Source organism: Meleagris gallopavo, chromosome 10 (genome assembly GCF_000146605.3).
Source record: "Meleagris gallopavo isolate NT-WF06-2002-E0010 breed Aviagen turkey brand Nicholas breeding stock chromosome 10, Turkey_5.1, whole genome shotgun sequence".
Taxonomy (NCBI): domain Eukaryota; kingdom Metazoa; phylum Chordata; class Aves; order Galliformes; family Phasianidae; genus Meleagris; species Meleagris gallopavo.
The window spans coordinates 14,689,523-14,716,018 of record NC_015020.2 but is presented as its reverse complement, the minus strand read 5'-3'; the positions used below and the strand labels follow the sequence as shown (position 1 = coordinate 14,716,018).

Below are 26,496 nucleotides of genomic sequence, written 5' to 3'. Positions count from 1 at the left end.
TACGAACTCTCTTTTTAAAATCTATGTTAACTTGTCTCAACTAAATTGATTAAGAACAAGCAGAGATAAAAGTACAAAACAAATGACACAGTACAAAGAATCAGAGGGGCAGTGAGTCCACTTTGTACACATTTTGTAAATTAAGTTCATGTGCTCACTGTTGTCACAATTAATTATAGAGGAAACAAATATCAATCTATTCTGCTAGTAAACAACAACAAAAACTTACATGGAATCACCAAAGTTAGAAAAGACCTCCGAGATCATCCAGTCCAGCCACCCATCTATCACCAGTATTTCCCACTACACCCACTAAACTCAGTACAACATCTAAACATTTCCTGAACACCTACAGTGTCTGCGACTCAACCATCTCCGTGGGCAAGCCTATTCCAGTACCTAAGGACTCTTTCAGAGAAGAAGTATTTCCTAACATCCAACCTGAATTTCCACGAGTGGAACTTGAGGCCATTCTCTCTAATCCTATTGCAAGTTATGTTGGAGAAGAGGCTGAGTCTCACCTGACTACAACCTCATTTCCGGTATCTGTAGAGAGTAATAAGGTCTTCCCTGAGCCTCCTCTTCTCCAGGCTAAACAATCCCAGTTCCCACAGCTGTTTCCCACAGGAACCCCTCATCAGCTTCAGTGCCTTTCTCTGAACACGTTTCAGGACCTCAATGTCTTTCCTGTAGTGAGGGGCTCAAAACTGATTGCAGTACTGGAGGTGCGGCCTCACCAGTGCTGAGTACAGAGGGATGAACATTCCTCTGCTCCTGCTGGATACACTATTTCAGATACAAGCCAGAATACTACTAGCCTTCTTGGCCACCTGGGCACACTTCCACAGATCACAGAGGATTTCTGCAGATGGTAAAGGCCTACAGCGAAACAAGGAATATGATCAGAGATTGAATCTTAAATCTAATTTTACTTTCAGTGTCAATGTACCTTACAGGCATGCCTTCTGGTAACAAAGCTGTAAGTTCTATAAGCAGTCTCCAAATACTTCATTGGAGTAACAAATAATTAAACAGAAGGATGCCAGGAAAAGAAAGAAAAAATTTAGTAATGGGTCAAACAGACCTCGTTTTTCAAGTTATCTCCATACAGCAATGCAGAGTTTCAGCAAAAGCAACCCACAAGGGTTAGCATTCAGAGAACTGCTTCCACATTGACCTTAAGGTTAAAAAATGTTAACTACTGAAATGAAGTTGTTTCCAGTCAAAATATATAAATACTCCACAGGAATTCTAGTCTAATCACCATCATGCATAACACACTTATTCAAGGAGCATTTCAGAACTATCTGACCACATAAGAACCATAATCACTGATAAAACATTTATCCTTAATTCCAAGAAAAAAATCACAGCACAAGCGTTCTAGACTCACTCAGAGCTTTCAGCTTCCTTAGTCTGGCAATTTGTACTATCCACTTTAGTAGACATCTGCACAAGTTTGTTAAGACCCATTCGTCCTTTGGAAATTTTTAGCAAGTACTTTATTTTTCAAGTACAAGTTTGCCTAAAATGGCTGTGCTTGTTCCTCTTGGAGAGGCAACAGGAGACTGAAGCCTGCAGAGGTTTCTGTCCCAGAGACTGGCCAGAAGATGGTGGCAGAGAGCAGCTCTGCTCCCTCCTGCTTCGATTTACCATGGTCATTACAATCCCCACACTCCAAGGTCCTCTGGGCATTTCGTTGTGCTGCTACACAGCAGCCTCCTGGCTTGTCCCATCAACATATTCTTTATGTTTTCAGACAAGAAACCAAGCTCCAAGCATTGCTCCAGCTCCAGCTCACTCAGTGCTCTTCCATTAGTGCACTGCAGGCATACTCACTCACTCTGAGAGCTACCACTCTCTCACCTCTGCTAAGGAACCAAGTATCATGTCATCAGTTTTGGTAGTGATAAAAATCAGACATTTTCTGGAGCCATTATTGCCTAAAATGTTAATGCAGTTTACTTTTTTTAAATGTGATCGATAGCTGGGAGAAAAGTGCCCATAAATTACTAAAGGCAAATACCATTCTATTAGCATTCAAGAGATTTTGCAACATTTGCCAGTCTCTGTTTTACTGGAAAAAAAAATTAATTTGCTGAAAGCCTAGTTGTTTGTTGGTGTTGTTTTTTTTTTTACCTGTCTTTGTCTTTCACTGTAAAGGAGGGATATTTCTATCATGAGTCATTTTCAGAGATGTAATTCTGATGTACACTACCTATAGGTTTCAATTAATGTTCTACCTCTCCATCAGTCTTTACATTGCATGTTTTATGAAATCATTAACTATTGTCATCTTTCTATTATGATACTATTAGGAAATAAAGAGACATATGTAAATGAAGATGTAAAATAAATGTGCGACAGTTACTAGGAGCAACATCTGTGCACTATCATACATGTTTACACTAATTTTCTAAAGATTGTTCCATTCATTATGGAGCATTGTTACTTGCAGTGGCACAACCCTTATTTCCATGCATTTAGGGACTGAAGCAAAGAGGGTAAATGAGCGCCTAATCAATACCACTTTTCATTTTACTTCTAATGTGCTGCTTTTCTCTTTCTTTTCTTCATGCACAAATCCAAAAAAGATCCTGACGTTACAGTCATAAAATGTAATTCTTCTGCAGAAACACAGACAATAATGCTTTCTGTATTCAGGCGTATTGCATATTCTAATGGCATTTGGCTAAATTGAGTATGGATTTAACATCAAAGGCTTCATGAATTTTTCAAATGAGATATTAAAGTCAATATTTCAAGTGAAAGATATTTCAATTTAGTTGCATACACAACAATAAAAAACTTCTACAAGGCAGAGGTACTAGTGGCAGTGTCTGTATTAGCTCATTCAGGAAATTATTAGTTTATAAGAAAATCAAACAGAAGGTTGTGATATGGCAATGACACTGAATAAATTAGACTAACCGATACGCACTAACATACTTTATCTCTTGCAGTCTGAAGCAGAACTTGCCACTGGCATGTTCAGTGCTTCTAGCAGGGCTTTGTTTGGGGATAATTTTTATTTATTTTGGAAATTCAAATGATTAGCACCAAGATTTGCATTCAGAATCTCAGAAATCTACTTATTTTCATCTCTGAAAGGGCTAAGTATAGTGTACGCAAGAAACCCTCTCAATCTTGTTTATTTTTTAATCTAAGTGCATTTTGCTTCCAATTTTCAATGCTTATACAATGCTGCTTCTGCTTTCGAAGTGTTATTAAATGCTCAGACTCAGGGCCAGCAAAAAAGTCCTCTGAACTCCAAAAACTTTGTGTCCTGGAAGAGATCAACTTGCAAACAATACAAATACAAGCACTGATGGATCATTTCCTTTCCTATTTTAAGTGCAGGGAATGTTGTAAAATGTCCTTTAAATCAATAAAATGTTGTAATACTGAAGAACACACACATTTGTATCCTCTAATGCTGCATGAGAGAGTGAGTTACACTACAGGGACATGTAGTCCTTTAGGCATCCACAATCACAGTGACTTTGTGCTAGCAGAAGAACAAATATATAATTTGTTGAAATACAGGTAACAGCAATCATAAATAGACGCCAGTGAAGATGCAGCAGCTTAGTATTAATTAGTGTATTAATTAAAAATTGTAATTAATAAAAAAAACCAGCCATCCATTGCTGCTAACACTACAGACACGGACAGGTTTGCTGTGCATGTAACACTTCTACATTAACCCCAGCCAGTTCTTTGAGCGCTCCTGAATGCAGGTGGGAGAGCACATCCCTGTGGAAACCAGAGGAAAACCACACAGTTCTAAAACTTTCATTACCAGGTAGTTTGGGCCACAACATGGACTTTACTACAAAAAAACTCTGATCCTAAAAGCATTTCCTTGAAACCAGTGGGTTTGAAACTGCAGTATTCACTTGAAATGTTTGTGCTTACTGTGAGAGCATTTTAAGTGCTCACAAGAAAGCTGGCTACAGGTAAATGTTAAGCTGCTAAGCCTATTTCTATTGTCCTTGGAGACTGCTGGACTGACAAGTGCTGCCCTGTTGTTCAGAACTAAACAAAGCCAGCAGCCTTGTGGAGGACACTTGTAGAGACTAACACACACCTTCCAACTCCCACTCAAGCACTAGTCAATTTGTAGCAATGTTTAATTTATCTAGTTTGTACCCTGTGGGTCTTAGGGTCCTGGACAGTTATCTGTTCACCCCTAGAGCCCTTTCTGAATCTCAGTATTTAAAGCCTTATGGCATTTCCATAAAATGGAAAGTGCCACCATCTAAAAGGCAATCAACTGGGGATAAATCAATCAAACTCTCAGAAACAGTACTCTCAGAAAAAGTGTTTCTTGAGATAACAAAGATAAGGCAGAAGTTTTGTATGGTTAATAACATCCACTAATAACTAGAATTATATTTTCAAAATTGCCTCTGGGGCTGGGGAATACGGTTCCCTTTTCATCTGTTGTGAACTCTGGACATCTCCAAGATGGTTTTGAAAACTCCAGCTCACGCTTAATGAGTCAGCAGTGCGCCCAAAACCTTGCAGTTGAAATTATCAAAACTTTGATCTTTTTTTGCTATGACTTAAAATGACACTGTTAAGATGAAAGATTCCCCCATGATCTCCATTCACTCTGAGAATCAGTGTTTAAGGAACGATCCTCTGAATTCATTAATTTAATATTTTCCCTTCTGATTATAGAGGTGTACATAAAGTTAAGAGCACTTCCCCTGTGAGTTTTATGTCAAAATGAGCACTCAAATGATTTTGTTAAGTAAAAATGAATATTTGGAGCTAAGATCTGAAGAGGAGACCAAGCTGCTGGATTTGATCTTGGACATGCAAAAAAAAAAAAGAAATAAATAAATTTTTAAAAAAATAACATCTTACGCTGCACATAGCTTTTGTGTTTGATGTATGTTGTTACCAAAAATATGTGGGTACATTATTCACAGAAATTAACTGAAGAGGCTGCGCTACCTAAAACATGCTTTTGACTCTTTATTAACTGGTGATAATCTGCACTGATCCACATTATAATTCCACTGCAGATGTTGCTGACATTAAGATGTATGACAAGGAAACTACAAAATGAGCTGATTTGAGCAAGTGAATATTTTGCCTTAAGTCAACAATACATGCAGTGCAAAATGTCTTTCAAGGATTTTCAAGTTTTCTGCTGTGCTCTTTGCTATTTTATATGAGATTATTTATATTTATTTATATGCAATGTGGCCATTTCACTAAGGGGGACGCAACGCCTTTGGGGCACTGTGTGGCATCATCTTTGTTACAGAGGAAGAATGGTAGAGGGGGAAGGTGACAGTCAAAATGCTATGACAGAAAGGTAGAAAATGAGCAGATGACTAGTAAAGAAGTAACTCCTGGACCACATAACATTGCAACTCTTTCTAATCTGTTACGGGTTCACATCATGAGCTCTCCATCTAGGTAGAAATAGGATACAACAAGCCTCATAAAAAATATTTTAGTCTTTACCTGAGAAATGCATTTATTATGCGAGTCTTACATGGTTCATAGCATTTACGAAAAGTTCTCCAGACTAGGGTGACAAAGCAGGAAATGACTTAAGAAAACACCTTAGTCAGTCAAAATAAAAATAAAAATGTGTGTGTAGGTCATCTGAAAAGCATAAAAGGCAATCAAAAATCTAACTGCTTATGAGATATACCATGTCAAGTATAGGAACAAACTCATTACATAGTATATAATAAATTTCTCTCATAATGTAGACTACACAGATGCTTTCTCCATTAACTCCTTGCATATTTTGGAAAATACATTAATGTTAATGAAAGCAAGAAGAAAACTTACTTGATTGTAGTAGTTTAGCAGTGAGCTCTGTGTGCTTGTCACCCGCCTCCCTAAAAGAAAGAAATGTTACATGTCAAGAATGAGTCCAGTAATTATCTTCTAACATAGGAGCAATGCCAGCAACATTCTGGTAATGGCAGCATTAACTCTGGAAGTTTACATTTTCAAATGAGAAAACATTTACAGACAAAATCTGGATATTTTAACTGTCTCAAGCCTCAGAGATCTGATATTGCTTAGCGTTGTGCCCAAAGCATTAAGTCACTGGTATCTATTTGCCACCAGAATAGAATTTCTAAATACTTCTCTAATACACTGAATAATTTATCCAACAAACCTTAGGGATGAAAAGCAAGGGCCACACCATTGAAAACAAGTAACATGAAACATAGAAAAAATGTGACTTATTTTCCTAAAGCTAAGATCATGAAATGTATTCCCTGTTCTCAGATATGACCACAAAACAACATAAACCCATAAAGGTCCACAGTAATTCAAATACATTGTACACATTACAAATCCCAAAATGTAGAGAAACATTTTAACTCAGCTGCTCTCTCAATTATTTCTCTTACCTATAAAAACAAAGCAAAATATTGAAAAGCCCAACATCTCACTTCCATATGGGAAGAGTGAAAAGGCAAACATCTGCTGCACAAGGCTAACCAAATGAAGATTTGTGCTAGAAATAAAAATTGGAAAAAATACTTTAATCCTAAAGTACTCCATGCAATTCCAAGGAAATTAGATGAACTATTGAAAAGGATTCAAGTGTACATAATTCATTATATAGAATATGGTAGTGCTTGGCTAAAACTAGTGAGGAGGAGTTCACTTTAATGAGCACAGTGTTCACTCACAAATTAGAAATAAACAAATAAACAAGATAAGAGTATGACCTCACTTATTGGCAGTCAGTCAAATTCCAATTTGTCCCAGGAGATCTGAAGCAACTTCCTTATAACACGTGAAGAACTCATGCTTACTAAACCGATCTGGATAAAGCCTATTTTATTTTTTTTTTTCTAGCTACAGCAATTGGTTGTTCCAATCAAAACATTTGAGTTCATGTAAATGACAACTTAATGGTTAATTGGAACTGTAGCATGATGTTCAAAGTTAAATCACGCTCACTTAACTTCATACTATCAATGCGCCATCACTGAAAAACAGTAGATTTCTTTAAAGTGAGGGTAGTATACAGCAAATAGTCTGATGTTAAGTGACCAACGTCACTGATGCGCTAATAGCAAACTCTAATAGCTACCAAGAACACATATACTACTATTACTCTAAAAATGGCAATTTTCATTAATCATACAATGGCATGTTTTTTCATTCGCAGCCAGCTGATAAAAATACAGATATATTGTCCTGAACATCATAGAAATTACACTCAGCCATACTTTCAATAAGCTTTTTCTAAACCTTCTTTCCTCACTCAAATGCATTATTTCAGACTATGAACACTATTAGAGATGACGGTATAGAAAGGGACAAAAAAAAAATCCTAAATAAAATAATAAAGGACAAAAATTTTCTCCAAAACAAGATTACAGCTTCAAGTAGAGAATGGTTGAACAAATGCCATGCATCCTAGGACATTTCAAACTTAATCAGAAGAAACTAATTTGAATTTTTGACACGGAAAGTTTGAAAGTAGCTTGATAGACCATGGATAGACAATCTGAATTTTTATTTACATGAGTCCATACATCTACAAGTCTACATGGAAAAAACTTACTTCTTAGAGGAGAGACCAACAGTTGAGATATTAAGGAATTTATTGTCCAAAACTGATTGAATCTCATGACAGTTAGGTACCTGAAAATAAAAAGTTAAAATCCAAAATACAATTTCATCTCTGACCATGGTCCTCAAAACATATAATTGCCAATTATATAATCAGGGCCTGAACTACAGGTATAGCTCAATCTAAAAATAAATTTTGAATATTTTCAGAAGGGATGTAATGTGTGTTTTGTCACGCTCCTAGTTATATAATTAGGCAAAAACTGGTAGTTACAATAGCTTTGGAAGGGGTTGAGGCAGGCTGAGATTTCCAGCAAGTGGAGGAATGACCACTTCTTTACCTATGTTTCAGATACATATATGAAAGTTAAGAAAGGAGTGACTGTATATTTTTGTCATTAGCCTGTCAGATATCAAATCAGTGAAAAATTTCTGTGGCCTATATTTGATGTGTAGAAGGAGGTCAGCAGGTCTGAATTTATAGTGCTATTGTTTGATATTTGGAAATGCAGAAAAGATGCTGCAAACAATAAAAAGAATTTGGGGCAAAGAATAAAAGAGATGGAGGTTGATATGAGATTTTTTTAGATTAGCTTGAAACATTCTGTCTTTCATTACTTTTTTAAGAAAAAATTTCTCCTACAATAAACAATTTCTTTCTAGCAATAAAAAATCTTTTCAAATCTTCTTGGATTACTTTTATGTAATTTGGTACCCTTGATATTCAGTATTATTTATTGATCAGTATTATTTTCTGTAATTAGTTGCTGAATATCTAGCTGTACATTTACTGATTCACAGCCACCCATTCTGTGGGTCAGTTTTTAAAGCATTATTTCCTTTAAAACACCTTGACTAAGAATTACTAAATTAACAGACTGGTTAATGCACTTCTTACATTTGTTCCTTTAAATTTGGTGCTGTACTTTATGATCTCAAAGAGATTTATTGTGCTTTTGAGACTACACCTTCTGACTATTGCTGTACTTATCCATACAGGCAACTGAAAAAAAGATCAGCATCAGCTGTTAAATTGGACAATTAATAGATAAAATTTTCAGTTAGACTGAGTTGAGTTAAACATGACACAAAATAATCTTGCTATCCGACAGACTTACTTACTATTCCTTTAATAGTCATTATTTGCCAGTGAATGTATACTCAATACAATAAGTTACACATTTATAGTTTTAATTTATACACATATTTTTAAAGATTTTCTTGGAGAACATCTTGCAATGTACTGAATGCAGAATCAGGAACCAGGAGTTCAGTTATACCCCTCCCTCCAGTATCAGGATTCTGAGCCAGCTTCCTTAAGTGATCCACTTGCTGCATTTGTAAAATTAAGAGATAAACACCTGCTTCCTTACCTAGAGAACAGTACTGGAAAACTGTTAAACCTTCAGAACTGAAAACCAAGTCTGGCAAATTCATAATGCATTTGGCAAGAAAGTATTGGAGAGTGCATCGCAGTCCCAGTGTCTCTTTGGCACCCTATTACAATTTGTCAGTATATCTTCCAATAGAAGTTTAGTCTCTGTTTGACCTCCAAACTTGTAGACAGTTATGGTTGCTAAAGTATACTCACAGAATTTGTCCCACTGACTTCAAAAGGATTAATAAGATGCCTAAAGGTAAGGAAGTAAGCAAATGTTTGCAGAGTGAGAGTTACATTTCATGAAGAGCCAATTGCGCCAATAGAAAATATATAAATACAAAATCATGACTAATTTGCTTTCATTAATAATGTTTTATATACTATATAATTAGTAGCAAATTAAATGCTTTATTTTAAATTGTTTACATACTAATCTTATTTTCTGAAAAAGTAGAAACCAACAGCAATTTCTCCTCTAATGTGATGCTGCTGTCACATATCGCAAAACCTTGAGCATAAGGGGCTTTTTAAAATTACCTTACTATGAAACATTTGATATAATACCCAAACAATATCAAATTAAAAGGTCTTTTGTTTAGTGGAGCAACAATAAATAGAAAAATAATCTCAAAGGTTTATTAATTCCAGGCAGTTTCATATTTGGTGGGTACACAGAAAAGTTTGCCCAACCATTTTAAAGATACTGCTTGTATTGTTCATACAAATTACATGAAAATTACTCATACAGCTGAGAATGTTATTAGATAATATATATAAGTTGTTGTCACAGTAAAGGCCATCTATTATGCATTTATTGCCAACTATTAACAAGAGCCTACATGCCATGCTCAAAAAAAACTGCATGGCCACCCCAAACGTCACTTTTCTCTCACATTGTCACCAAACTACAAAAACACAGTACCAACCACCTCATTGCACTCACATTCACTGTTTCATCTCCATAAACAGACAGCAAGTGCCATTTTTTTTCCTCATGGAAGAATTCACTGATACCCCCTTTGCTACATCTGTACTTCCATGTCAGATGTCATTCTGTCAGAGTGCTCTCTGCTGCCATCCGTCACATGGCAAGAACATGTAATGGGATACTGGTGGGAAGGTTCAACCTCTGCTACCACCCCAATATCCGCCTCTGATGATGTTCTGGGTCAACATCATAAAACAAGAGGCACTACTTTCAGAGCAGTCCTTTGTTAAACTATCACAGTATCTCACAAAATGAATTGACTTTCTGTTTAAAAGAAAGTTTAAAAGTTCTGCAAACACCTGTTACATTCTCTCAGACATAACTCAATGAAGAAAAAAACAAGTGATACCAGTGATGAGATCTGAAATTTGTGAAACAAGATGCAAGTCCTTACCAGTTAACAGAAACTGAATTATACTGTTAGTCTGTCAGCTTGACTGAGTGTACATCATGCTCAGTCTGTCACATGTTTAAGCATAATGATATTTGTGTTAAGCTGATACTGGTGCTCTCCCCTCCTTCTCCACACCTGAATAAAGAGTCAGCAAGTTTTACCATCACTCGCATCTCATTTGAAGCCGTCCTTTATTTCAAATACATGACATCACATCCACAGTAGAAGGATACAAGAGACATGAACAAACATACATTTTCTAAGGTACACAGCAATGAAGTTAGTTTTTCAATGCACTGATTCTCAGACAAAACGAACAAACAAAACAAACAAAAAAAGAATAGAATTTCTTCAAGCTTGAAGGCAGAGGAAAGTAGAAAGAAAAATTTCTACTTGCCCTGCCTTCCTTGATTTTTAAACACTGATATCATCTACCACTACTGCAATCTTGTGTGACTTGTGTCAACTTTTCTCAGTTATGTCCATGACAAACACATCTGTTAGAATCAGGAAAGGAAAATCTAAAAAAATTATGACCTTTGAGGTCCAGAGCATGCTCCTCATTTCTTTAATTACTCCTGGAATAAGTTCTCTAACCTTGACAAAGCCTTTGCTGCTTGGAACTTGTTCTATTCTTTGATGACTGAAGTTTGTCAAGGAAACACTATTCCCTATTAAATCCTTACCACCTCTTTACAACACACATCGGATTACACAGAAATTATTTGCAAGGATACAAATTACCTCATTCGCAGCCAAATGTGAAATTACACAAAATTTAGCAACTGTGAAATAGTTGCTCCTCTCCAACCATGTCATGGCTTTCTCTCATTTGGAAGATTCATACCAGTTATGAGATTTTTGATATTGCTTCTATTTTTCAAAACTTGTTAGCAATGGTGTTGTTAATTTGAAAGATAATATTAAGAATTTAATCTGTTAATACGTTCCACTCCTCAGAATGCAGAAGCATAAACACTGCTGTGTAACACACGACAATAGGAGAGAATGCTGAGCATACCATTTGATGGAAGAAGTGCAGAAACAGAAGTGAGGCTGCCGAAGGAGCACTCTTCAAGTAGTTCAGTCTCTTTTACAAACACTTTCCATGCAGTTCTGGATCCAAGTCATTCCAGCATTGTCTGTTTTCTAAGAACCTTAATGGAAAAACCGCTGCTAGCTATGTGTTCATTAGAATTGGAAATGGAGAGTCACTCCTCTAGCCCGGAGCCAGAAGGTGGGCTATCTTGGAGGCAGGGTTGATAGCTTTTGAATACCAGATGAAGTCTATAGATACAAGACTGGTGTCAAATGACAAGAGCCTTAAGCAGATGGATGACAGTGTGTGTGCACTATAGGCTGTTGTTAATTTACTAGCTAGAGATAATGCTTCTTTAAAATTAAAAATGAGTCATTGGGAAACAGCCTGAGAGGCATAGCCTGCAGATTTCAGTCCTCCTGGCAGGCCTGCATTGTGGGGAATATGTTTTTTTAGAGTTATGAAAATTAAAATTGCATGTTAGAAAGAAAGAAATTGTAATTGTTTCTCTTACTAGATATTTAGGCTATTCATAGTCTGGATTTGTAATTCGCAAGTATATTTTCTGTAAAATGAAATAAAGTAGTCATATTATCTCACAGACAAGATATAGTTGAGCAATGGCAAAGATGTATAACATTAATGAATTGTTAGGTGGCAAGATGTGAACTTCATATTTATAGCCATGCTTTCACTGTTTTAGCATGAACACAGGCAAAGGTTCTTCCTTCTTAATATTGCCCTGGATGGTTTTTTTTCATTGCCATTTTGGGTTATGTTGGAAATGGCACTTTTCCTTTCCTTTGACTGTGGGATGAAAATTTGCTGTCGTGTCTCTTGCAATAGTGGCAATTTATTTCCATACCATAACATAGACAGGGCTGTCTCATTGTTTCCTTGCTCCAAAAATACAACCAGATACCAGATTCAGCAAGAAATTTCTGAAAGAGATTTTTGATAAGAAATAACACCTCCAAAGGCAAAAAAGGGAAATGTAGAGAACAACTGTGAAAGTGGATCACCTCTCAACACTAGACTCTGAAGAGTAGTACTATGCTGTCTAAAAATGACTGTGGCACTCATCATCACATGAGTTTAAGAAAACGGTAAATAATTCACACAGCGGCTATTCAGAGAAGCTAGACTCTGGCTTCCCATGTAGCCAAAGTGATCTTGACCGCAACCAGCTATTTACCTGAGGCACTGTAAGAACTTAAATCATTGTCTTCACACTAGAAAGACCTGAAAAAATGCAGTAGGAAACAAAACCCAAAATGACTAGATGATTTATCCATTATTACCATCTGTCCAAGGTAGAAATAACAATACCTAACATTTTTACATCACTTTTTACTGCTACAGATGTTGGTGCCCGTTGAATATCATTATCCCTGTAATCCTGGTTTAAAGACGCTAAAAAAGAGAGACACATCATCTAGTAGAACTCAGCTTTTGGGCCACCTGTTCCTAAACCTTTGTATCTGGAACATAGGGTTCACATTTTAAAATCTATAGCACTACTGAGCTTATACAGAAAGTCTGCTTCTCTGTTCCAACATACTCAGCACCATTGACCTCAGCAGTATTACAGATGGTTTACACGCATGTGAATGAAAGTAGATTTAAATATGGGATATTTAAAGAGATGATCTTCAAAGCTTGAAAAGAAATGAGAGGAAAGAAGTGGAAGAATATGCATACAGTGAATTAGTTATCCTGCATAATATCCTACAATCAAGGTCATATATAAATATTTATGTACAGCGCACTGCCCCTGCAGTATTGTACTGATTCATCTCAGACATGACAGAGACCTCTGTACACCAACTGGTATTTTTCAATTTTAGGAAACTTTAAGACAAAAGTATCGATAGTTTGGTCACAAACAGGTCCAGTTATTTCAGTGCAGCAGCAGCTTTTGAAAGCCACTCTTGTTTCCGCTTGAAGGTGAAAGGCTGACTTTACAAAAAAGTTTCCTTTTTCTTTTTTAGTCCTGTACACCACCACCTGTCTCATCAGCAGGACCACTCTAAAGGGTTGGGCCTCAAGGCACCTCAGTCCCAAGCTTCTCCATGCCTCATTCTTCATCCACGCTGCTAGTAATGTACCATCACTGGCACAGTTACACCTGAACACTCTGGTGCTGCCAAACACCTGGCTTGATTTTCTACTGTCCAAATGAAAAATAAGCATAATCTGCTTTTTGAGGATACAGCAAATGAGGGAGTTCATGACAAATTGTGTTGGTTTATGCAGAATAGTGATAATAAGATACAAATGAGAATTTTTTGCTTAATGAATAATACTAATCACGTTTCAACAAATGCTGCGCCCTTCTAATTAGAGAGAATGCATAAAATCAGCTTAATTTATTTGTGACTAGTTATACATAGTTCAAATATTTACTGGAGATTTACTCTAACGTTTGAAATAATTTTAAACATTTCTTGCAGTAAAATCAGACCTGGCAGTATAGAAGAGGTTGCAATTCGAACTTCTGCCCTGCCTTTCATTATGCAGCATGTGATGTATACCCTCGGTTTTCAAGATGCAAGAGAAAAGATATTATTGATTTACATGCTAATTCTCCAACTGTTACTAATTTTCTTGATTCCTGCTTCCAAAGTTGCACTTCCAACATTCATCACTGTAGTACACTAGAGGGGCTGAGCATCTTTTTCAATAAATTACAGGAACTATGACTAATTATAGTGATATTAACTATGCAAAGTAATGTGTAACTTAAAATGGATACGTTTATCATTTCAAATTATGCTTTTGACTCTTGATGGCCTAATACATGACTGCTTTTCTTTTCTTTTTTTAATACAGATTATGAACTGAGCTAGATATTCTAAAATTTCTGTTTCAAGGATATAGGCCTATCTTGCAAATTTGATGAACAGAAATAAATCCTTTACATCACGTTAAATGCATAGTGCACATAAGACAAGATTGGTACCAAGAGTAAGCAGGATCAAATCCTGATTGTTTTAGCATACCAGTAAAAATTCAGCTTTAATAGTACCATGAATATATATACGGCCAACAGTGTTTGTATCATACACTTTATGTCTTCTTAATGTGGCGAATAGGAAGTACAACTTGCTTGACTGCCAATACCAGCTGTGCCTAGTGTTCAAAGAAAAACATCAATTGTAACTAGCTTTTGACACTACGCAAAACATGCTGCAAAGGCTTGAGACACAGAAGCTTCAAAACAATTGGAAATTCTCATTTTTAGGTCTGAAAGAATTGCAACCTCTGTTATTTCAGTCACTTTCACATTATCTAGCATTTCATGGTTCAGAATTATATCTGTTAGTAATCATATAAAATTAAGAAGTAGCATAGGCTGGTATGCTGCAGAGACACTGTCAGAGAAAATAAAGCAGTTCAGATGGACAGTGACTAGTTTTCTCTGCAAAATCTGCAGTTTGGCCAGACCCTTCCATGAAGTTAAGCAATTCTTTTCCATTCTGGCAGAACAGTCTATCCGCTGTTCTCTCCAAGAGACATACAGCTGTCTCCAGTGGCTTACCGTAACAGAACATCTGCACTTTGGACTTCTGCCATTAGTTCCCTGCCTAGCGAAGTCAATCTCCCAGTACATCTATTTGTTCTCCTGAGTATTGGGATGAATTGCTCTTGTGCCTGGAGAACATTGTCCTTAAAAATTTGTCACCTATTCTGAGCAAATTTTACCTTTAGGAGTGCCTTCAATGAGATCCAAGTTTCCTTTGAGTTTACTCTCCCCAAACTCCAGGACTGTACTCTGACATTCTCTTTTGTTATTACCTTGAAAAACTTCAGCTCCACTATTTCATGGTCATTAGACCCAATGCTACTACTGATTACCACATCGTCGACCAATTCTTCCTTGTTACTGAACAGAAGCAGATACAGCTGTGAGAGTTATACCTGACATCCTCTAGCAATCTTTTTAGCACCTTGTGTCCCAGCATCTGCCCTTCCATTAGATTAAAGGGATTATAGTACCAGGCTGCTTTCATTTAAACATATGCATTAAACAAAATTATCAGTATTACAGTTAAGTGATAACACTGAAGTGGAGCTTTTGCATGTATTATAATGGCATTTTATTTCAGCTTGAAAATCTGTATAGTTTGTCTTCTACCCAATGGACAAGGGGCAAAGAGTTATTATTCAATTAAAAATCAATCAAAAGCTTCAGCATTGCACAGCGGAGTGAATCAGGCCACTACATCATCCAAGTGACAGCAGAAAATGCAGGGAGTACCACCAAGAAGCCTAAGGGTAAGCACATGTATCTATAGAAAACTTAAAAATCCAGCACAATAATTTTGAGAAAAGTTTGTGGAGATTTTGCTAAGTTATCACTACATCTGGATATCTAGTATCTTGTAGAAGTGTTAAGTCTTGTATAGCATAATCCATACACTTCACCTGGTCTCTAAATGTTGATAAAAGCTTGAATAGGAAGATAATTTACAAAACTGAGTCTTGAAAGAACTTGTACATGTTACTCTACTCCCTTGAAAGTGCAAATACAACATATAGCACAATCTTAGAACAAATTGGGTAGCAAGGTACCAGAGGTCATCTTGTCCAATCACCCACTCAAAACAGGATCAACAAGCAGTTCAGTCAAATTCTGAATATGCACAAGGAAGCAGTGAACACAGCTTATCAAGATAACTGTTTCAGTATGTGATCACTCTCATTGTAAAAAATATATAAAAGTAAAAATAAATAAAATCTTCATATCTAATGAGAATACTTCGTAATCTAACTTGAATCTATTGCCTCTTGTTCTTTCCCTGTACAGCTCTGATAAGAGTCTATCTCTGTCTTTTCTAGATTCACACATTAGGTAGCTGTAGACAGCATTAATATATCCCCTTAGCCTTCTCTTCTTAAAATTGAGCAAATTCAACTCTCAACATCTCCTCCCTATGTAATGCACACCAGAATACTTAATGTATAGTCATTGTGATCACTAAACTGAATGTAATTTAGAGAAGCTTTTGCAGAAGACAATTTCTGAGACTCTATATAAAATCATAAGTGAAAATCACTTACTAACATCATTTACAATTTTAAAGCACAACTCACAGCTGTCTTAGTTATGTTCTTATCAATCTCTTCTGGACAAGTATTCTCAAGTCCTTTACCTCATCTAATGTTTTATAATTCTCCTCTCAAGAAAATTTACACTCAGGAAGTCATTGAGAGTTCACAATCTAATTAAATGAAAATGCTGTATGACAAAATTTACCACAGATGTATCAACCACGCTCTTTAAGTAGATCTCAGAGATTCTGAGATTTGAAAATTCCTGATCAAAATGTAGGCCCTTTTAGAAACTATTAAAACTGTACCCAAAGCAAGGACTAATGGTGTTCTGCCCTTGTAACATCTTTTGTAACTGAGCACAGTTTACTATCAGTATCACTTTCAATAAACATATAGATATAATCAACATGAGAAAAAATGAAGATTTGTCTATGAATCAAAATACTTAATGTAACTGAAACTACATATGCACTTTGCCTGGGCACTTAATTCTCTTCCTTTACTTTGCAGGGGAAAGTAAATATTTAAAGTTCATAACTATATTACTACCAGATGTAAAAGTTCACGCCAGTAGAAAATTGTCCTCTTTGTAAATAAGATCTCTATGTTGTTTTCTATACTTTTAATACAATATTTACAAAAAAAAAAAAAAAAAGAGTAAAAGAAAAAGAATATCAGCCTTGGATACTATTGTATCTTTAGAATTATAAAGAGAATCCATCCTCTGTAAAATCATTACTAAGAACATTATTTCTTGGATAGGATTGTTATCAGAAGAAATCAATCAAGAGAACCAAAAGGGGTATAGAGAAAGAAGTGATGTTTAAAGTCTATGTCTCTCTTTTTACCTTATGTAGCAGATCAAAATAACAAAATTCATGTCTACTTTGGCTATTTATATTGAAACATTTTTCAGGAAAATGACAGAAAGATTATACCTCCTGTTGTTGTATATTATAATAGTTCAGTAAGAATGCTGACAATTAGCTATCTTGGATTACTGGATTCTAGAAAGCACTGGATAGAAACAGATGAGTGAAATATTATTAAATAGTAGTATTTTCACATTCTAGTTTCTGATATAAACTAGGGTTTTAAGTTTCCCCATGTAAGACAACAGAAGCTACTCTGCCAGGTCTGCCCTAAAACCCTGTTAACTTGAGCTGTAAAGAAACTTGGAGATCAGAAACAGGATTAATAAGTTTTCTAGACTCTCATCTTCCCATAAACCCATCCAGAGGTTTGTTGAGGAGTCTAAAGAAAAGCTATGTTGCTAATGCATCACAGGAATAACACAGTAGAGAGCCTAAACTTCTTCTTGATATCAAAACATTTCCACATATCATTTTAATTTTAGAAGTCAAATTAAAACAACAACAACAAAAAATTCCCTATCCCCAACCAGAAAAAAACCAAAAACATACCAGTAAACAAACAAACAACAAAGTATGAAGAGTTAACATCTCTAGAGCCTTCTTGTAACCAAATGCAGATTTTTTAAAGCTCTTGTTGTGACATCAATTGGAACGTCAACTGGTATGTGGTTCTTACACTGAACGAATCCCAGCTGACCTGAGCTGGCACTCACAGTTATGTTTTGGTGAAATTATTCTTTATTGACTCATTTAGTTCACCGACTAATTAACTTGACTCCAGTCAATTCCTGCTTCTTCTCTACTGCTTTTGATTCCGTCTCTAAGGCCAGTATGCAGAAAGTTTGAATTCAATTTACTGCTGTAGCATTACGATGACAGAGTATCACTGCAAAATATATATATGGAATTTCAGCTCCTGGAAAGTCAGCTCCCTTGTTCTAAGATAGGCAGAATTTCTTCAGCTTTTTGCCTGCCAAAAAAATCCCAGACCTCATGTTTTGCTATGTTATGATTAAATGTGATCTTGTGAAATGTTGTTTCATAACATAGCTTATTTTTGTATGTTGCTATAACTTCTATTGCATTTCATTTACCTATCATTTCTTCAAAAAAGTAATCCATCTACGTTTCAATCTGCCGTATTCTACTCTAGAAGGCCCAGAATTCTAAACACTTTCTACCAACTTCTTTTCTCCCTATATTCCATTATTCTGCTACGCAGAGAGACAATAAAACTGTAAATGTATATTCTTGAAAAGCAGATGAAAATCTGCAGCCTGCTCTCCTTTCCAATGTGCATCAATTTAAAGACAGTATGCTAACAAATTAATTTGCTTTGGAGGGATGGAAGAAAGCAAAAATAGCGTTATCATTTTATATTATTATTACCCAAAATGACATGAACCAAGCTTCAGGATTATGGGAGGAAACATTCAGGAGTCTTACTTTTCTTTCTCCATATTGTAAATTCGTATAGATTGCCCATCCAGTATAAACGATTATTCAAAAAAAAAAAAAAAAAAAAAAATAAAAAAAAAAAGAAGCACTGAGCAATTTCAAGGGGAGTGATGCACAGCTCTTAGTAGTGCTTTTATCTTAAGCTTCAAAAATACACTGTATTTAAAGACTACTTCCTTAACAATTCATAGTATTCCAATCTCCTATATTGAGAACAGCAAGGCTTCTTGAAAGGAATCAAGAAATATATCCATATAAATAGTTCACTATAATTAAAATACTTCTAACTAGCCTCCTCCTAGAAAAGAGAAGCACTAGTTTCACAGATGAAATATCAGTTCCTCCTTAAACAGATTTTAAATAAGGTTTAAGTAGGATATCAGTGACTGGCTGAAATTCGCTCATGTTTCCTTAGCTTCTCCAGAGAGGATTTCCTCAGATTCTAAGTAGAAACAGCCTAATGGATTTCACTCAACTGTGTTTCTGAACCTATAAAGAAAGTAGGCTCTGCCCTGATGTCTTCTTTTGCTCAGATATTGAGTTGTTCCTTTGCCTGTAAGTCCATTCCTTAGCTATTACACGTCAGGTTTTCAGAGGTACTGCATGTCACAACTGTGGTTTCACAAGGAGGGGAGTGTGCTGGAAGATTTTTTTCTATGCCCAGTGCAACATCTTCACCGATGATACATTGCACTGAAAGACATCAAATACATAGGTTGATCCAAAAGTAATGCCTCCTATTTATTTCCATAGAAATTACAAGAGATACACAGAGCAAAACAACACTAATTGATAAATTCTCAGCTATAAAACACCATTTCTTAACACAATCATCACCATTATCTGTGCATTTTCACCAGTGATGAACAAGAGCCTGCATGCAATGCTCAAAAAAATCTACATCAATCTACCCACTGACACTATTGGCACTGCTGAAACACACAACCCATCACCTCACTGTGCTCACATCCATTGTTTGGTCTCCATTACTGCTCACCAAGTGATGATGAATGTCATTGGAAGCCATTTTTTTGTTGACCGCACCTAGCTCAAACATAGACTGCATAGACAACAAGAGAACACTGAGGAAGAGAGGGTGCAATGCACCTCTCACATTCACCACACACACAGCCAAATCGAAACCCTGTGTATGACACATTATACATGCTTTCGCTGCCTGGCAAGTAAAACACAGTGCTTGCCAATAATATTTCAACCAACCTATATTTGCGTACCTATGAAGACAGTTTTTGTTGTTAAGCAGACATGTAAGTTTTCTTATGTAGTTATTAAACTTGGGCTTGTGTAATTTCGTAAAACAAGTTAATAAGTTGACACATGCTCTGAGCTAAAACTATCCAGAATACTTGTGTGGTACTGGTAAATATTGTGATATTCCCTGCCTTAAAAAGCTTGCAAAAAGGATAAAATAATTTGTGATATGTTTTTAATTATTATTGTAATATGTATTTGAATAGTGTTTCTGTCAATTCCATGAGTTTCTTAAAGTATGGATGCTGATTATAGAAAATTCATTTACTTCTCTAAATTAAGTTGGCTAATGTGGGGGTACATATTTTACGATTTGTGAAATGAAATCTAGACATCATGGAATTAAAAGGAGATTTTGTGCAAGAACTTGAAAATGAAAAACAGCTCACAGTTTTATCACTTTTGATGACAGGACAAAGGAAATGGCCTCAAGTTGTGCCAGGGTAAGTTTAGGTTGGATATCAGGAAAAACTTCTTTACAGAAGTAGTTGTTAAGCACTAGAATAGGATCCCAAGGGAGGTGATTGAGCCACCATCCCTGAATGTGTTTAAGAACCATTTAGATGTAATGCTCAGACATGATTTAACAGAGGATTGTTAGAGATAGGGTAATATGGTTAGATTGCAGTTGGACTTGGTGACTTTAAGGTCTTTTCCAACCTTAAAAATTCCATGATCACTTTTGGTGGATTGCACCACTCGTTTAAATGAGTTATACCTGCTGGAGATGACCTCTGCAGAGAGAGACCTGGGGGTTCCTCCAGTGGACAAAAGGCTGGCCGTGAGCCAGCAGTCTGCCCCTGTGGCCAAGAAGGCCAAAAGTATCCCAGAATGCATAGAACGTGGCCAGCAGGTTGAGGGAGGTTATTCTCCCCCTCTACCTCTGCCCTGGTGAGACCACATTTAGAACTCTGTGTCCAATTCTGGGCTCCCTTTTTCTAAAATGACAGAAATCTCCCAGAAGGAGGCCAGCAGAGGGCACAAAGATTATAAAGGTCGTGGAGCTTTTCCTGTATGAGGAAAGGCTGAGTAACTAGGTCTGTTCAGCCTTGGGAAAAGAAGACCGATCTGATAAATGTTTATAAATATCTAAAGGAGGTGGGAGGCAAATGCAAGCTCTTCTTGATTGTGCGTAGCAACAGGACAAGGAGTAATGGCCTAAAACTTGCACGTAGGAAGTTCCATACCAACATGCGGGATAATTTATTTGAAAAAGAAAAAGAAGTTTTGTTATTTATATACATTAACTATATTATGTATTTTATACGTGACCCAAGACAACTCCCTGTCACTCATTAGACCCAGAAGGTTGGACACACATGCCTTAGGAAGATATGGACTCTTCTCATTGAGCTAAGCTGGTCAAATTTCTGCTTCCTTGAATCATTCTTTACAGTAGAAATTGCACAGGGGGATGGAAGAGCTTAAGAGTACTCAATATAATAGCAAATTTCTAGAAAAAACACAGACTAAAGGCTGTTGAGGAAAATGCAATTCTATTAGGCCTAAGTTCTGTGGAGAATAACTCACTAGGTTACCACACAAATAGATCAAACCCATACGCAGCCCCAAGCTGCCACAAGCAGACTGCTTTTAGGGCTTGTGTTGGTTTGTTAGAAGTGTGCCTGTGCTTGGCTGCAGGGCACTGAGTGGATGTCAGAGTCCAACCTCCAGCAGTGCTTTTCTGCTCGCTGTTCCCTTGGTTAAACTTCTTTTTCCTTCTTGAAATATCACCCCTGCAGCATCCCTCTAAACACTCTTCTTCTTAATAATAATAATTCTGTAATTCTGAATGAACAAAACATGTTTTTTACTTTTTCAGAGTCGAAAATAAAATCTTTTAAACCACAATAACTGTTCTCAAACTGCTAGCACCAGGTCCTACCAAGTTATCAGAATTCTTTCTCATATGGAGTATTTCTAAAAGTACCTTCTTGGCAGATGCAAATCCTCAGAGTGGTCAGAGTTGTTCCTACTCAGCCTAGCTAGTTACTGGGCCTCGGACTCTGTTCTGGCATCAGTTACAAGTTCAGCTTAAAGTAGGTTAACATTTATGAGTAAATGGAACGTCAGAGTTATGAGAGGTATCGAAGTCCCAATGTGCATTCACAGCATGGATTCCAGGATACTTCAACCCAGTTGTTTACTGCTGATGATCCTATTTAGCATGTTAATTCTAACTCCTACTGAAATGGCAGGAAGACAAGACCTTAACTTGTTAAAATTCATTCCTATATCACCAAGGCCATTTCAGCTCACTGAAATGTTCAGTCAGAGAAGTTTTCATTACTCTTTGGTTAATTTGGCAGTTAATGTCCTTGAGCGCTATATTCCTGTGTCCATTTAAAAATGTGAGGGAAAAAAAAGGGTTGCCCTTATTTAGGATACAATCTCTGAGTTGATCATTTGAAAAATCTTCATTTGCAATTGCTCGGGTGGATGGTGAAATCGTTTCCTGAATAACAGTGCTGGCCTTCCAGATTAGATGTTAGAAAGGCTGTGTTAATTTTGGATCAGTGTTCTTTTAATAAAACAGCACAGCAGTAAACATGAAAAATAACAGTTTCATGCTTAAGGTACTACAAATTAGTGAAATATAATGTTCTTCTATCAATGTTTCTTGCTGTTTTATAGTCACCTGATAAATGTTGGACTTTCTTTCCCTCCTGCGTTCTGAGCATTCATTACATTTACACATTTTACAGTTCTCTAATATTTTTACAATACATTTTCCTGAATCAGCTGATGACATTTAATGGAATGTTTAAGACACAATATAAAACAGTAAACACTTTTGCTTATTCTGGAGAAAAAACACAAAACTGTGCACGTAGATTGGTTTTCAAATTAAAAACTATGGTGGTGTACCCAGCATTTTTGCTTCTGCTATATATATTGAAATATAACTAAATGCTGCTTATGCAATACTGCAGCATAAGTACAAATAACAAGCGTTTGTACTTTACAAGCAAGCCATATGATTAAGGAGCTATTAATGAAGTGAAACAAAACCTCGGTGCTAGAATGTAATAGTCCATGAAATTCTTATGGGGAGAAAGGGAATCTGCAGTGAATAAATATTAACCCAAACACTATAGAAAACATAAAGCAAACAAAAAATGCATTTTTAGAGCCAAAATTTTGGCTAAAACTGCTGACTACTTAAGGAAACTCTATTTGCATACCACAGGGCTCCATCTGCTGTGGAAAATATAAGCTGCAAGAATGATTTAATATTTAATAGAAGTAGTGGCCGCTGTTAATTATAATTTGCACATTTACAAATCAGCACTGATAGCAATACAAATTATGAAATATAAGGGTGTTATGTTGGATACTAGGGAAAATAAGATGACAGACAAAGTTAATGGAGTATCCCTAACAACAGCTCTGTCAGAACACATCAGAGAAGTAATCCAGTTACAAAGAGCCTGCAATGGAAAATCTATTTAAAATATTAAAATGCTGTTTGGTAAAAGCTTTTTCATAGTGCATTTTACTTAAACAGTTGCTTATTGCTCATGGGTCATTAGCTGTAAACCCAGATGCATTCTGCAAACTGCTGTTTGAAAGAACAGTAGAAATTAAACAAGAAATATAATTCTGCAACATTTGTCTTGAAATTTAGAATCAGTTTACTGCAGATTACAGATGGAAAAATGATGTCAGCTACTTCCAAAACAGGTGTTATTGCTGTTACAATAACTAGATATTTCTTTTCCTACAAAAGAGTAACAGGCTATAGGGAAACTGACTCTACTGAAAAGTGCTGCAGCTCTCTAAGGCACTCCAAGTGCATTAAGAGAGCAGTATGTAGGGACAGCAAACCCAGTGTCATAGGTTTGGTTTTAGTTTAAGGCTTTATATTACAATTTCAACACTGAAGCTATAAATTGACTCTTATTTAGTAAAAGCACAGAAATTACTATTGATTGTTTTCATTAATCTTCTGTTTCACCTCACTTTTCTCATCATCGTGTTATATGGATTACAGATAGAAACCATTAATGCACAAATGCTTTAATAGCAACTTTGCTCACCGAGTCATTCATGCTGCTACTGATTTCTGTGTTTTAACAGTAGCAAGGTGGGATGTAATATAAACCACAAGGCTGGCCTAACCCCACTTTCTTCAACAAGTAGTTCAGTGTTTACACGGACGCATCACATATTAGATGTAAGACATACAAGGCAAAAGCTCACAGTATTCTAAATAAGCAGTTTTGTGCTTATATGCAGTACATACAAGCCAAATGTTCCCCTGCAGTATAATCAAATCATACTGTCATACGCAATAGCTATTTCCTTAAAGTCCAGTGGTTTAACAATCATATATTAGTCTGAAAGTCTGTTTATGTGTGTTTAAAGCTTTCTAGGGTCAAAAACCTTGTCTGCTTTAGCATGCAGTTCCCAATGTCCCAGAGACTGGAAGAGGCCTTCGTGAGTGTCAAACAGAAAGCACAGAGTTGAAACTTTTCTCAAACAGAACATGTAAAAAGATATGTTCTTCAGGATAGCTGGCCTGGAAAAGATTTGCATAATCCCCATGCATAACTTTTTTGCAGAGCCTGTATAAAACAACTACTCTGCAAGATTAATAGAAATTATACATAGAGGAAGGTTGTGAAAGTTGGCAAGATGTCTCTTGCCAGATATGTTGATGGCAACGGTCTGGGTAACCAAAAACACTGTTACACGAGCACAGTAATCCAGTTATGACACAATCATAAGCTTACAACAATCTTTCCGTTCCTTCCGCTGATGGTGAACATGATTTGTTCTCTGAACAGAAGAACTGCATTTAGTCTTCACCTTGTTATTAACTCCCTAGTAGGAGATGTAAACATATACAGTCGATGTTTGTTTTGCTGGAATGTCTAAGACCTTTGGATATACTAACTTCGAGCACAGCCATCATTGCCCCCTCCAAAATATGCTTCTTTTGAGCATCAAATGAAAAACAGTTTTTCAGTCTTAAAAGCAGTATCCTATATTGCAGAATCAGTATTTGCCCACGTTCAGCTCGTCCTTCCTTCCCTTACCAGTTGATTTCTATAAAGAAAATATTTTGCTATTTTTGACTCTGAGTCTCTATTTATTGTGATGCAATCAGAAAGGTGATTAAAATTCTATCAAAATTAATGCCAACAATTGTATAATGTACTCATATTTGTTTTGTTTTTATGAACCTATTTCCTTGTGCTTTATGGGGTCTGTAAGGATCACCAGCTCTTCTCCAAAAGACATGATGATGAGGAAGATAAATGATCCAAAAGTTTAGGCAGTTTATTCTGGGGCAAGATGCCAAGACCTCTCCTGACCAGTGATGTAGTCTAAGCTATTTGAGGGCAATCTCTACTTTCTGTTAGCCAAGAATTCTCCTTCACAAAGAAAAGATGTTGTAAGCACAACACTGATTGCTACAAGCTTCTCTCTTGCAAAAGACAAAAATCTCTGATTAGCAGCAAAAATTAAGAAATGAAAAATAAAAATAAAGTGGTTCATGCATAGCAATGCAATTCTGTTTTATGATAAACAGGCCAAAATAGCATCATTTACATATATTTTTACATTCACTTTGTGTTATGCCAGCAGTGCAAAGGGGAAATAAAAGCTATCTTAACACATGCCTGAAAATGTCCTTCTAATTTGAGGCTCCTCAGACCACAACAAAACCTAGATCACCTGATCTCAGTTCATGAGTACTATGCATAACGCGCCAAAGGAGGAGCATAGAAAGAACAGGAAATCATCTCTTCAGCATGGTTAGTGGAGCGGCTCTTTGGCAGCTGTTACTCAATTTGGTACTGCTATCTCTATTTACACTGGAGACCGTTTTTTCCTTCAAGGATCTCCAGGGTCAGGACATCAGAAAAGTGTAGGAAAATCACCTACTTATGAAATCCATGTTGTTTCAATTTGTATCAGATTCTGATCCAGTAAACATACAAAATTCCATCCTAAATCATACAGAAGGTCCGTTAATGGCTTACTAAACCATCGGTATTCCATTACACTGAGCAGAATACACTATTCTGTGGGGGATGGAGAAATAAGAAAGTTAAACTTTCTACAAGTTATAAGTACTGGTGTATTTATTGTAGACTACTGAGCTTGTATCACTTTAATATCTGTATGTTCATTTATTATGCCAGTGGTCAGACTGAACAGCCACACAAATTGCAATTTCCAGAGATTAAATAAGCTCTAACTCCCATTTACTTCTTGGAAATCTCTTATGTGGTAAACATTTTCATTCTTAGTCAAATATACACTTCTCAGAAGACATCTACTAAATTTATGGGTGTTCCTACACAGCGTCACAGAACGGCCAGGGTTGGTAAGGACCTCAAAGACCATGAATCTCCAACCCCCTGCCACATGCAGGGCCACCAACCTCCACGCTTAATACTAGACCAGGCTGCCCAGCGCCCCATCCAGTCTGGCCTTGAACACCTC

General features: G+C 36.3%; 1 long non-coding RNA gene across 2 annotated transcripts in view; it reads right to left on the bottom strand.

Moving 5' to 3' along the window:
* Positions 1-26,496, bottom strand: part of LOC116216987 — a 175,692-nt gene that overhangs the window by 17,866 nt on the left and 131,330 nt on the right. For both annotated transcript variants that reach the window (XR_004160791.1, XR_004160792.1), the window contains one exon: positions 5,821-5,870. This is a non-coding gene — a long non-coding RNA (uncharacterized LOC116216987). The remainder of the gene's footprint in view (positions 1-5,820; positions 5,871-26,496) is intronic.